This window comes from Bubalus kerabau, chromosome 16, assembly GCF_029407905.1.
Source record: "Bubalus kerabau isolate K-KA32 ecotype Philippines breed swamp buffalo chromosome 16, PCC_UOA_SB_1v2, whole genome shotgun sequence".
NCBI classification, from domain to species: Eukaryota; Metazoa; Chordata; class Mammalia; order Artiodactyla; family Bovidae; genus Bubalus; species Bubalus kerabau.
Window position 1 is genome coordinate 38,671,521 of NC_073639.1, and position 13,957 is coordinate 38,685,477.

Here is a 13,957-nt window from a genome sequence, read left to right on the forward strand (position 1 = left end):
TACAAATCAACCACAAACAATTAAGAAAATGGCAATAGGAACATACATATCAATAATTACTTTAAATGTAAATGGATTAAATGCTCCAACCAAAAGACACAGACTAGCTGAATGGATACAAAAACAAGACCCATATATATGCTGTCTACAAGAAACCTACTTCAGGCCTAAAGACACATATAGACTGAAAATGAGATGATGGAAAAATATATTCCATGCAAGTGGGAAACAAAAGAAAGTTGGAGTAGCAATCCTTGTATCAGACAAGTTTAGTTCAGTTCAGTTCAGTCGCTCAGTCGTGTCCAACTCTTTACGACCCAATGAATCGCAGCATGCCAGGCCTCCCTGTTCATCACCAACTCCCGGAGTTCACTCAAACTCACATCCATTGGGTCAGTAATGCCATCCAGCCATCTCATCCTCTGTCGTCCCCTTCTTCTCTTGCCCCCAATCCCTCCCAGCATCAGAGTCTTTTCCAATGAGTCAACTCTTCGCATGAGGTGGCCAAAGTACTGGAGCTTCAGCTTTAGCATCATTCCTTCCAAAGAAATCCCAGGGCTGATCTCCTTCAGAATGGACTGGTTGGATCTCCTTGCAGTCCAAGGGACTCTCAAGAGTCTTTTCCAACACTACAGTTCAAAAGTGTCAATTCTTCGGCACTCAGCTTTCTTCACAGTCCAACTCTCACATCCATACATGACCACAGGAAAAACCATAGCCTTGACTAGACGGACCTTTGTTGGCAAAGTAATGTCTCTGCTTTTTAATATGCTATCTAGGTTGGTCATAACATGCAAAATAGACCTTAAAATAAAGACTATTACAAGAGATAAGAGGGGACACTATATAATGATCAAGGGATCAATCCAAGAGGAAGACATAACAATTGTAAATATCTATGCACCCAACATAGGAGCACCTCAATACATAAGACAAACACAGACAGACATAAAAGGAGAAAATAACAGTAACACAACAATAGTAGGAGACTTTAACAACCCACTCATATCAATGGACAGATCATCAAAACAGAAAATTAATAAGAGAACACAAATCTTAAATGATACATTAGATGAGATGGATCTCACTGATATCTTCAGGACATTCCATCCAAATGCAGAAGAATACACCTTCTTCTCAAGTGCACATGGAACATTCTCCAGGATAGACCACATCTTGGGTCACAAATAAAACCTTAGTAAATTTAAGAAAACTGAAGTCGTATCAAGCATCTTCTCCGACCACAATGCTATGAGACTAGATATCAATTACAAGAAAAACATTGTAAGAAACACAAACACATGGAGATTAAACAACACGTTTCTAAATAACCAACAGGTTACTGAAGAAATCAAAAGGGAAATTAAAAAAATTTCTAGAAACAAATGACAATGAAAACACAACAACTCAAAACCTATGGGATGCAGCAAAAGCAGTTCTAAGAGGGAAGTTTATAGCAATACAATCCTACCCCAAGAAAGAAGAAAAACACTGAAGTGACAACCTAACTTTACACCTAAAACAACTGCAAAAAGAACAACAACAACAAAAAACCCCCAAAATTAGTAGAAGGAAAGAAATCATAAAGGTATGAGCAGAAACAAATGAAAAAGAAATGAAAGAAACAATAGTAAAGATTAATAAAACTAAAAGCTGGTTCTTTGAGAAGATAAAATTGACAAACATTTAGCCAGATTCATCAAGAAAAAGAGAAGAATCATATCAACAAAATTAGAAATGAAAAAGGACGAGGTTACAACAGACAATGTAGAAATACTAAGTATTATAAGAGACTATTATGAAACATTATATGGTAACCTGGAAGAAGTGGACAGATTCTTAGAAAAGTTCAATCTTCCCAAGACTGAACCAAGAAGAAATAGAAATTATGAACAACCCAATTACAAGCACTGAAATTGAAGTTGTGAGCAAAATTCTCCCAAAAAACAAAAGCCCAGGACCAGATGGCTTCACAGGAGCATTCTATCAAACATTTAGAGAAGAGCTAATGCACATCCTTCTAAAAGTCTTTCAAAAAACTGCAGAGGAAGGAACACTTCCAAACTTATTCTACGAGGCCACCATCACCCTGATACCAAAACCAGACAAAGACAACACACAAAATAAGAAAACTAGAGGCCAATATCACTGATGAACATTGATGCAAAAATCCTCAACAAAATTTTAGCAAACAGAATTCAGCAACACATCAAAAAGCTCATACACAATGATCAAGTTAGGTTTATTTCAGGAATGCAAGGATTTTTCAATACATGCAAATCAATCAATGTGATACACCATATTAACAAACTGAAAGATAAAAATATGATCATCTTAATAGATGCAGAAAAAGCCTTTGACAACATTCAGCAGGCACTTATGATTAAAACTCTTAAAAAACTGGGCACAGAAGGAACCTACCTCAACATAGTAAAGGCCACATGATAAGCCTACAGCAAACATTATTCTCATTGGTGAAAAATGAAAGCATTCCCCCAAAGATCAGGAACAAGACAAGGATGTCCACTTTCACCACTATTATTCAACATAGTTTTGGAAGTCCTAACTACAGAAATCAGAGAAGAAAAAGAAATAAAAGGAATCCAGATGAGAACAGAAGTAAAGCTCTCACTGTTTACAGATGACATGATACTGTACATAGAAAATCCTAAAAGATAGTATCAGAAAATTACTAGAGCTGATCAGTGAATTTAGCAAAGTTGCAAGATACAAAATCAATACACAGAAACCACTTGCATTTCTATATACTAACAATGAAAAATAAGAAAGAGAAATTAAGGAATCAATCCCATTCACCATTGCAACAAAAAGAATTAAATATCTAGGAATAAATTTACCTAAAGTGATGAAAGAAGTGTACACAGAAAATTATAAAACACTAAAGAAAGGAATCAAAGGCGACATAAACAAATAGAGAGATATTCCATGTTCCTGGGTAGGAATAATCAATATTGTGAAAATGACAATACCACCAAATGCAATCTACGGATTCACTGTGATCCCTGTCAAATTACCAATGGCACTTTTCACAGAACTAGAACAAAAAATTTCACAATTCATATGTAAACACAAAAGACCCTGAATAGCCAAAGCAGTCTTGAGAAAGAAGACTGGAGCTGGGGGAATCAACCTTCCTGACTTCAGATTATACTACAAAGCTACAGTCATCAACAGAGTATGGAACTGGCACAAAAACAGAAATATAGACCAATGGAACAAGATAGAAAGTCCAGAAATAAACCCATGCACATATGGGTACCTTATTTTTGACAAAGGAGGCAAGAACATACAATGGGTCAAAAACAGACTCTTCGATAAATGGTGCTGGGAAAACTGGACAGCTACATGTAAAAAAATAACATTAGAATACTTTCTAACACCATACACAAAGATAAACTCAAAATTGATTAAAGACCTAAATGTAAGACCAGAAACTATAAAACTCTTAGAGGAAAACGTAGGCAGAACACTTGATGACATAAATCAAAGCAAGATCCTCTAAGACCCAAATCCTACAGTAACAGAAATAAAAACAAAAGTAAACAAGTGAGACCGGATTAAACTTAAAAGCTTTTGCACAGCAAAGGAAACTATAAGCAAGGTGAAAAGAAAACCCTCAGAATGGGAAAAAATAATAGCAAATGAAACAATTGACAAAGGATTAATTTCTAAAATAAACAAGCAGTTCACATAACTCAATGCCAGAAAAACAAACCAATCAAAAAGTGGGAAAGAGACCTAAACAGATATTTCTCCAAAGAAGACATACAGATGGCTAACAAACACATGAAAAGATACTCAACATTGCTCATTATTAGAGAAATGCAAATCAAAACCACAATGAGATATCAGCTCACACCAGTCAGAATGGCCATCATCAAAAAATCTACAAACAATAAATGCTGCAGAGGGTATAGAGAAAAGGGAATGCTCCTGCACTGTTGGTGGAAATGTAAATTGATACAGCTACTATGGAAGACGGTATGGTGATTCCTTAAAAAAACTAGGAATAAAACCACCATATGACCCAGCAATCCCACTCCTAGGCATATACCCTGAGGAAAACAAAATTGAAAAAGACACATGTATCCCATTGTTCACTGAAGGACTATGTACAACAGCTAAAACATGGAAGCAACCTAGATGTCCATCAACAGATGAATGGATAAAGAAGTTATGGTACATATACACAATGGAAAATATTACTCAGCCATAAAAAGGAACACATTTGAGTCAGTTCTGATGAGGTGGATGAACTTAGAACCTATTATACAGAGTGAAGTGAGTCAGAAAGAGAAATATATCATTCAAACACATATATACAGAATCTAGAATAATGGTACTGAAGAACTTATTTCCAGGGCAGCAATGGAGAAACAGACATAGAGAATACACTTACGGACATGGAGAGAGGGGAGAAGAGGGTGAGGTGTATGGAAAGAATAATATGGAAAATTATATTACCATATGTAAAATAGATAGCCAATGGGAATTTGCTGTATGGCTCAGGACACTCAAACAGGGGCTCTATATCAATCTAGAGGGGTGGGATGGGGAGGGAGATGGGAAGGAGGTTCAAAACTGAGGAGATATATGTTTACCTGTGGCTGATTCATGTTGAGGTTTGACAGAAAACAACAAAATTCAGTAGAGCAATTATCCTCCAATAAAAAAAAATAAAAAAAGAAGATGGGAAAAAAAGTACATTTTAAAAACTTAATAAATTAGAACACCCACAGATATGGTAATAAGTAGACTTAAAAACCTTATGCTTAAAAGAGTAAGAGATTTGTCATAAGCTCTACTGCTGTCTGAAGTAAAATATAGTCAGTAGCATTATGGTCAAATGTGCCTACCCTGAAGCAAGAGGGCCAGAGTAAAAATCTAAGACCTGCCACTTATTAGCTATGTGACCTTAGGCAATTAAATTTCTTAGCATCTCAGTTTTCTCATTTATATTAATAATCTAATATTGAATTAAAAAAATAATTCCAAGAAAAAAGGCATGAATACAGTTATTTCCTACATACTTGTACACTACAGGCTGAAAGTAGTATAGAACAAAACAAATGATTAAAGGTAGTACAGAAAAGATTAAGCCAAGAAGAGGCTAAAGAGCAAATAACTTAAGGATGTCTTCTGAGGCACACACCTAGCTGTCACCAAATATCTGCTGAATTTTCTTGACCTAGATGGTTGTAAGGTTTCACTTTAAGTTATAATATAGTAAATCTAAGTAGAATCTGAAAAATGAAGTGTTAATATTATAATAACTAGGATAACTAAATTTTAAAAAGCATACAAAGACATACAATAACAAAAGCAAAATATAAACTGAAACAGAGTACTGAAAAATATTTCAGTAATTCAAAAGGAAGCTGACAAAAGATAGTAGAGGAAAGAAAAACAAACAGAAAAACAAATTATAGAACTAAACCCAAAAATACGGACAATTTTACTAAATGTAAATGGCATAAACACATCAATTAAAAAATCTGAGATCTAACTGTTATTCTATATGAAACTAAAATGAAATAAAATAATAGATATGTTATATGTAAAAGAATAGAAAAAGATATCCCAACAACAGCAAACTACATTCTTTTAAAAATTACATGGAACATTCAATAAGATAGGATGGTATCCTGGATCATGAAAGAAATCTATCAAATTTAAAAGAACTGAAATCATACAAAAATGTCTCTGCCATAACAATTAACTAGGAGTTAAAAGCACAATTCTATCTGGACAGCTTCCAGATACTTGGAAATTAAGCAACATACATTTGTAATTAAATCTGTAATCAAAAAGGAAATCAAATCTTAGGGGAGAAATTAGAAAATATTTGAGCTAAATGAAAATAAAATAAAAATATATCAAAAATTTGTGAAATGCCACTAATGCGGTGCTTTGAGAGTAACCTATAGCGTCTGAAGAGAGGTTTCAAATCAGTAATCTGTTTCCACTATATGAAACAAGAATAAAAAGAGCAAAAAATACCCAAAGGAAGAAGGAAAATTGTACAAGAACAGATAACAATTAAATTGAAAATTAAAAAGCAAAAGAGAAAAATCAATGAAACCAGGGTCTTTGAAAAGATTAAGAAAATTGAGAAACCTCAAAAGAGGAAGAAGACACAAACTGCCAGTAACAGTTACCCTATGACTTACTATTTCTAGAGATAGGAATACTTACATTCACACAAAAATCTGTCCACTCATGTTTATAGCAGCACTATTCATAACAAAGAAGCTTCCCTGGTGGCTCAGGAAACTTCCTGCAATGCAAGAGACCCAGGTTCGATTCCTGGGTCAAAGATCCCCTGGAGAAGGGAATGGCAACTCACTCCAGTATTCTTGCATGAAAATCCCATGTACAGAGGAGTCTGGTGGGCTACAGTCCATGGGGTCACAAAGGGTGGGACACGACTGAGCAACTAACACTTTCACTATTCATAACAAAAAATGAAAACAATCTAAAATATCCTTCAACAAATTGGAATGTATGGATAAACAAACTGTAGCACTTCTAGACAGTGGAATACTACCCAGCAAGAGAAAAGGAACAAATCATTGATACAGACAACACAAATAAGTTTCAAAAACCTAAGTAAAAGCCATGTTCAAAGGTTACATATTATATAATTCCATTTATATGACAAGAGAGATGACAACTATAGGGACAGATCAATAGTTGCCAGGGCTTAGTGGCAGAAAGAGGGTTTGACTACAAAGGTGCAGCATGAAGCTTTTTGCAATGAATAAATTTTTTGTATTGTGATTGTAGTGGTAGTTATATAATTATTCACACTTATCAAAAACTCAGAGAACTATACACAAGTTACTAAGCTCTATTACCTTGGTAAAGTTTCTTAACCTGTCTACATCTCAGTTTTTACCTATAGATCAAGTATGGTGCTATATTGATTTTATAAAGTTAAGATTTAATGATTAAAATATTTTGAACAAAACTTAGATTCAGGATATGCTGAATTTGAAATGCCTTTGAGGTATCTAAGTAGGCAGTTCAATGAAGAGGTCAAAACAAATCTCTGAGATGAATCAGGGGCAATCATGTTGATTCCTGAAGCCAAGGGTATAGATGAGATTGTCTATGGACAGAAAAGGAAAAGAGGGGTCATGGCACACAATTTTCATTAACTTCAACATTTTATGGCTAAGCAGAGGAGAATAAATATGTAAAAGCATCAAGAGGAGACAGAAATACAAGTAAAACCAGATTATTGCCATGTAAAACACTGGAAAAGACCCTGATGCTGGGAAAGATTGAGGGCAAGAGGAGAACAGTGTGGGGTGGAGGGAAGGGCAGAGGATGACATGGTTAGATAACATCACTGACTCAATGGACATGAGTTTGAGTAAACTCTGGGAGACAGTGAAGGATAGAGAAGCCTGGTGTGCTGCAGTTCATGGGATCGCAAAAGAGTTGGACACGATTTCACAGCTGAACAACAACAAATTTACAGGTTATGTCCTTAGAGTGAAGGAATGAGCTCTTCATTACCTCATCCCTCATTCCTGCTCATCTGATTGAGAACCAAAGTGACATAAGAATGAGATTTTTACTATGTGGCCTAAGGAACGGTACAGCAGCAAGACAGAAGGAATCTGAGTTTCTGATACCATGGAATCTCCATTATCAAGTTAGCGGCTCCACTGTGTTGTTACTCCCTTTAAAAGACTCTTAACTGAAGATACAGCAGTCACAGTATTTTCAGAACTCATCAAAGCAGATTTATGACAAGGGGCATACACAAAGAATAATATTAACACATTTTAAAGCAAATATTTAAACAAAAGGCACAACATATGACATGTACATATTAATGTACCTAATTACCTAATTACAAAAAGAATTACCTAATCACAAAAAGCACATGATAGATTTCTACAGTTTGAAACTGATAAGCATTTTAAAGTTTGTATGTATTTAAAAATACTCACAAATGATTGTTTTGTTGGATTTTTAGAAGGAATGAGGGCTGAAGTAGAGAGTCAATGTAAGTAATTAGGTTATTTCTCACATTAATAATGAATATAACAAGAAAGCAGAAAAAGCACAAATAATCTAGAAATCAGACATAGGTTTAGTCTGTGCTATTTGTCATTGTTATTATTCAAAGCTTTAATCATGACTATTACTTTTTCAGTCACTGTAGACAAACTTCAGTACAATTTTAATTGAATTCTTAACTATCATAATTAAGTATAAGAAAACCCATTCACTATAATATTCAAGATTAAAGTTATACAATTTATTTTTCTAAATCTTAATGGTTCACAATAACAGAATAACATAAAAACTCCCAATCTAACTTTAAAAATATATAATTTGTATTCTCAAAATAATCTTCAAATTATTTCTTTACTGGAAATTTGGAAAAGAGTAGAAAATCCTGCATCTTTTAAGCCTGCAGAGAATTATCAAAAGCCTGACTGAAGTATCAAAATAAGTTTCATGCTAAGAGGGAAACAAGTAATAATTATTTACTAAACCCTTTTTCATGTTTACCCTCTGGTGTTTCTACCAGCCATTTCTAGCAAACTACCAGGAAGATGCTTGCTTCTCAGACACAATGGACTTTTTTCCTGACTAAATTCATTTCTGAACTTTGAAGCATACAAAGTTAATAAACGGAAGGAAAAGCGAATACAGAGTTGTCATTTTTAAATTATATTCTTAAAAGGTTTACGGGTATCATTTGTGGAACACAAAGAGATTTCCTTCTCTTAACAGCATTCCAGGACATCACTCTTTCCTGCCTACTAGCAGACAAGATTATACTTGTCTGGAATGTCAGTGAAGTATTTATACAAAGGCGGGTTTTTTCAGAATCTTCTTATTGTGAACACAAAACAGGAAATACAGTAATACCATCAGTCTATGTTAAACACTATTTAGTATAAACTGTGCCTCTCTCTTCCTAAGCACTAGGTTAACCTCCAGGAGAAGGAGCTGAAAATGAGCACATCTATAAACACAAACCACTAGGTGTTCGCAGCCAGCAAGAGCAAAGGTTCAGGGAAAAACTCAATTAAACTTGAAGAATTTGCCAAACTGCGTTTTAGAGTGTCACACTACAGCGTCTAATAAAAAACTCATTTTTCTCAAGTTCACAAGAGAAAATAAAAGTAGTCTATCAAAGTTAATAGTTTGTTGAATGAAAAACAGCTTAATAAGTTGATTTTACTGAAAAACTAATTTGGAGGCAGAAAAAATAAATTTCTATGTAAAGGGGTCACCAATCAAAAACAGCAAATACAGCATTCTATGTTCTAAAAAATATTTTTTCATTGTTTTCACTTAAAAAAAAAATTTACCTTCCATGAGTAAAAAAAAAAAAAAGTTTCTACAAACCTACTACTAAAGAGTTTTCACCTTTTCTTACAAGTAGATTATAAAGTGTAACTGGGAACCCAAGTAGAGTAAGTTTAACAGAGATTAATTTTAATTTTTCATATGATAGCAAAATGAACTTTGGTTTGACTGCCCCCTGCTGATGCAAAATTTTCAAAACTACAGAAGTTAATAAAATTGTAATAGTTAAACTATGTTTTACTCAGAAATTAGCTTCAATTTCTTATTGAAAATGAAGGAGATTTAAATACTTAAACCTCCATGTCTTATTTTCATTCAATGGGCAAATATTTGTGGAATATCTATGACCTCACACTTATCAAAAATATGATTTCATCTCTCTGGCCTCAAAATACTTATAAGTTATTAGATGAACAGGAAAAATCTGAAAAATAATAAACTATTAGAGAAAATCAAGAACTAAACTAAATAGTACTGAAGAGAAGTAAGCTAGGGAAAGAGGTTGGTAGGGCAAAATTAGTTTAAAAAACTATAAGACCAAGACAGCTGAGAAAATGTAGTAAGAAAATATAAAAGAGACAAAGTAAGAAGAAGCCTGGAGGAAATCCTAAACATAGAATGCACAGAACACAGGACACCAGAAGAGTTTAATTTCCAGAATAAATGGACAAATGTTTAGTGAGAATAGAAAAAGAGAGATGGGACCCAACTTTTGAAACTAAAAAGGCTAGAATGAAGGGTGAGACTTGAGGCAAACAAGGATTTACTCAAGGTTCCTTAGCAGCATGATACCCTGGTAAAAACAGTATAATAATGGGGTAAAGCAGCATAAAAACAGGTTAAAGACAATCCTTTAGGAAGAATATTGTGAAACAGAAACAAAGAGGAAATGGAGGAAGAAGAGCCTGTGGGCAGAGAAAACTGGAAGACAACTATAGTAAGCCAAGGAAAGAAGTCAACCAGAATGGAAGCAAAGGGAATGGAAAAGAGAAATGAAATTGAGACACATTTTGAGTTAAAAACAATACTGAGTGCCTAACTGGATTCAGCTTTTTGTCTAATTCTTATGCCATATTAAATGATTGTTAAATTCAACTGAAATAAAAGAGAAGCAGTGGACAAAAAGTTAACAGAAGGGAAAATTGTAGTGTCATTGGACCTAATGGGATACAGAGTTTCAAGGAGATGTGAGTAGTCAGCAGGATTAAATTTGTGAAATTCAAGACAAATAAGAACCCTTAAGAAGCCATTAGATTTTGTGTGGTAGTCATGGTGACTCTTACATATTCACTTTTATTAAAGTTGTTCACCCAAGGAGGAACTAGAGAGCTTAAAATTTAAAAAACTGAGATGAGATACAGAAACGAAGCAGAGGAATTCACTTTAAGGAGAATATGTCCATCTCAGGTTAGAGGAAAGGAGGAGCATATAAGTAACAGGGCAGAGCTATTTTTGTAGTTCAAGATGGGATATACGAGGAATTTCATGGCAAATGGTCTCAATTATCTCAATAAATCAGCTTCCAAGTTCATTTTTCAAAAACAAAAAAATGATAGATTAATATTCAGAAAAAAACCTGGAAAATACTTGATATCACATTTCTACCCAGGAATCCAGTATCTACTGGAGATGACCAGTCCCACAGAATGGCTTCTTCTAGCCAACACTTCTCATTTTTCTGTATCTATCTAGAAAAATCTGTGTGTTATTTTGCAAAAAAGTTTAAAGCTGACCCACTGATGACACTGCTTCTGACACACACATATAGGCCTTTAGGTGGCTAAGACGGTAAAGCGTCTGCCTGCAATGCAGGAGACGCGGGTTCCATCCCTGGGTTGGAAAGATCCCCTGGAGAAGGAAACGGCAGCCCACTCCAATATTCTTGCCTGCAAAGTCCCATGGATGGCGGAGCCTGGTAGGCTACTGTCTATGGGGTCACAAAGAGTCGGCATAGTTTTTCCAAATACGGTTTCTGTGAATTCATCTGGAATAGAGCATGCAACTCAATAATAGACTTTATGCATACACTACAGGTAAAAGCAGTAAAGAAGACCACATGGAAAAGTAATGTGTCTCCTAAGATAAAATAGTACTTTTACAATCTCACACACACACACACAAAACAAAAACAAAAGAAATCATAATTTCTGAACCTTATGTTACATTTTCTCTGTAAAGAAATTGTGTTGAAAGAAGTGTAATATACGAGTTCACATGACAAAACTAAAGACTGAAGATACCTCATGACACAACTAAGACCTAGCAGGGCAAATAAATAATAAAATAAATAATTAATAAATACTTTTTTTGGCTTCCCAGGTGGTGCTAGTGATAAAGAACCACCTGCCAATGCAGGAGACCTAAGAGACACAGGTTTGATTCCTGGGTCAGGAAGATCCCCTGGAGGAAAGTATGGTAATCCACTCCAGTATCGCTGGCTGGAGAATGCCATGAACACAGGAGCTTGGGGGGCTACAGTACATAGGGTTGTCAAGAGTAGGACATGACTGAAGCAACTCAGCACAGCACATAGCACAGAACAAATATTTTTTAAAAGTTGAATGTTGAAATGATCAAAGTTCCCTCTTAAAACTCACACTCACAAAAATGATGTAATAAAACCCCAGGATATAATGAGGTCCAATAAGAACGTATTATTTTATTGAAGAGGACACCAATTGTTTTGAAGCAAGGTGTTATTTCTCTTCATGACTAAATCTTCAAAACATTACAATAAAATTGATATGAGATGTTAACACTAATTGATATTTCCTAGAAAAGATGAAAAATCATAAGTATTTGTACAATGAATAAAGTGCTATACTGACTGGATGTCTACATAATAGACCAAACAGTTTTCTCTAAAGTTAAATAGGCAGAGATCTGATAATATCTTCTTCCTTTTAAATTGAAAACGATTATATGTTATTAAATAAAATTTTATAAAAAGAATTAGCCTTTTTTCAATTCTTTGAATATCATCCTCTAGTCTTTATATACATGAACACATTTTATAGCAGTAGTTACTCTAGATATTTCAAACACCTTTTGCAATTAAAAATGTCACCTTTCCATTTTCAGACTCAAGTAAAACGGGATTTTCCAAGTCAATTGCGTTTTGAAAACAAAATTAAAGTTCCTTTGACAAGAGATTTCCCCACAAAAAAGTAAAATTAAAAAAACAAAGAGGTCAGTTTTCAGAAAGTAAAGTACATATGAGAAGACAAAAGGAATGACCATTTTAACTAAGGAATGTAAAGCAAATTTAAATCAATATTGAATGTAGAACACATCTGGATGACGAGCAGAGGTATATTTCAAAACACTGCTCACAAATGAAAATGCTGTCTAACAAACATGTAATTGAAAAAAGATGACACAGCCAAGCTAAAATAGTTTTATATTATATTCATTAAAGTAGACTAATAAAAATACAAGGAAATAGTCCTAAGTACAGAAAGAACAGTTTATCAATACAATATTAAAAATCTTTCTTCCTGGTATCTTCATTAGTTGTTACTGCATTAAACATCAAAAGTAGCAATATTATGTTGAGAGAAGCATAGTTAAAACAAACATACTTATCCCATATCAGCATATCCTACAGAAATAATTACCTAATTATCTAAACAATACCCTGTGTACTAAGTTGCTTCAGTAGTGTCCAACTCTCTGTGACACTATGGACGGTAGCCCATCAGGCTCTGATGTCCATGGGATTCTACAGGCAAGAATACTAGAGTGGGTTGCCATGCCCTCCTCCAGGGGATCTTCCAGACCAGGGATTGAACCCGCATCTCTTACTCCTGCATTGGCAGGCAGGTTCTTTACCACTAGTGCCACCTGAGAAGCCCATAAATAATACCCTAAACACTAAAACAAGTAAGTTTTGAACATACAGATTGGAAATAGAAGGTGATGTGCAGACATGAGTGAGGCAACAAAACAATGAGAAACAAACAAACAAAAAAACTAAGAAAATGAGAGCATACACTGGCCCCTGGGTCAGAAATGAAAACTATGGGATGATAGTATCCCTGAGAGTGAGTAACAAAGCCAGTTTAAAAAAGTTGGATTTGCCCCCTAAAAAGTTTTGTAAACAATCACCCTGGAATACTCATCTTTTAAGAATTAGGAGGAAAAAGTTCATTATGCTCCAAGGGGATACAAAAAGTCCTCTGGGATTTGACTCAATTAAAATAGTATATTTAGATAAGAAGGTTACAGAACAAAGTATCTTAATTTGACAGCAGTAACAATCCTCATTCACCAAGACTGACTTACTCTTGCCTGAGGAACATGTTTAAGGTCCTATATATGATGACAGCACACACACAATAAGAAAAATAATATAAACTGAAAGGATGGTTAATACTAATTATCTGTTTTAGACATAAATACTGATGGATAAAATATCACCAGCATACCAAAGTCCTTTGATCATAATTATCCCTTAATCATTATTTTTTGTTTCTTTGTTTTTAGTTTCTCTGAGAAGCTATGTGAATAAAGGCAAGATAGAAAGTGTCAGAAAAGATACAAGCAGAACTTTAAATATGAGAATTGTGTTAATGACTCACTGTAGAAATTTAAATGT

General features: G+C 34.3%; 1 protein-coding gene across 19 annotated transcripts in view; it reads right to left on the reverse strand.

Moving 5' to 3' along the window:
* Window positions 1-13,957, reverse strand: part of AFG2A (AFG2 AAA ATPase homolog A) — a 335,445-nt gene that overhangs the window by 177,491 nt on the left and 143,997 nt on the right. Inside the window, exon 16 of one of the 19 annotated variants that reach the window (XM_055550562.1) lies at window positions 10,579-11,344. The exons of the other annotated variants lie outside the window; for them this stretch is intronic. The gene's annotated coding sequence lies outside the window, so the exon portion shown is untranslated. Of the gene's footprint in view, window positions 1-10,578; window positions 11,345-13,957 lie in introns of those variants that run through there. 19 annotated transcript variants of the gene reach the window in all.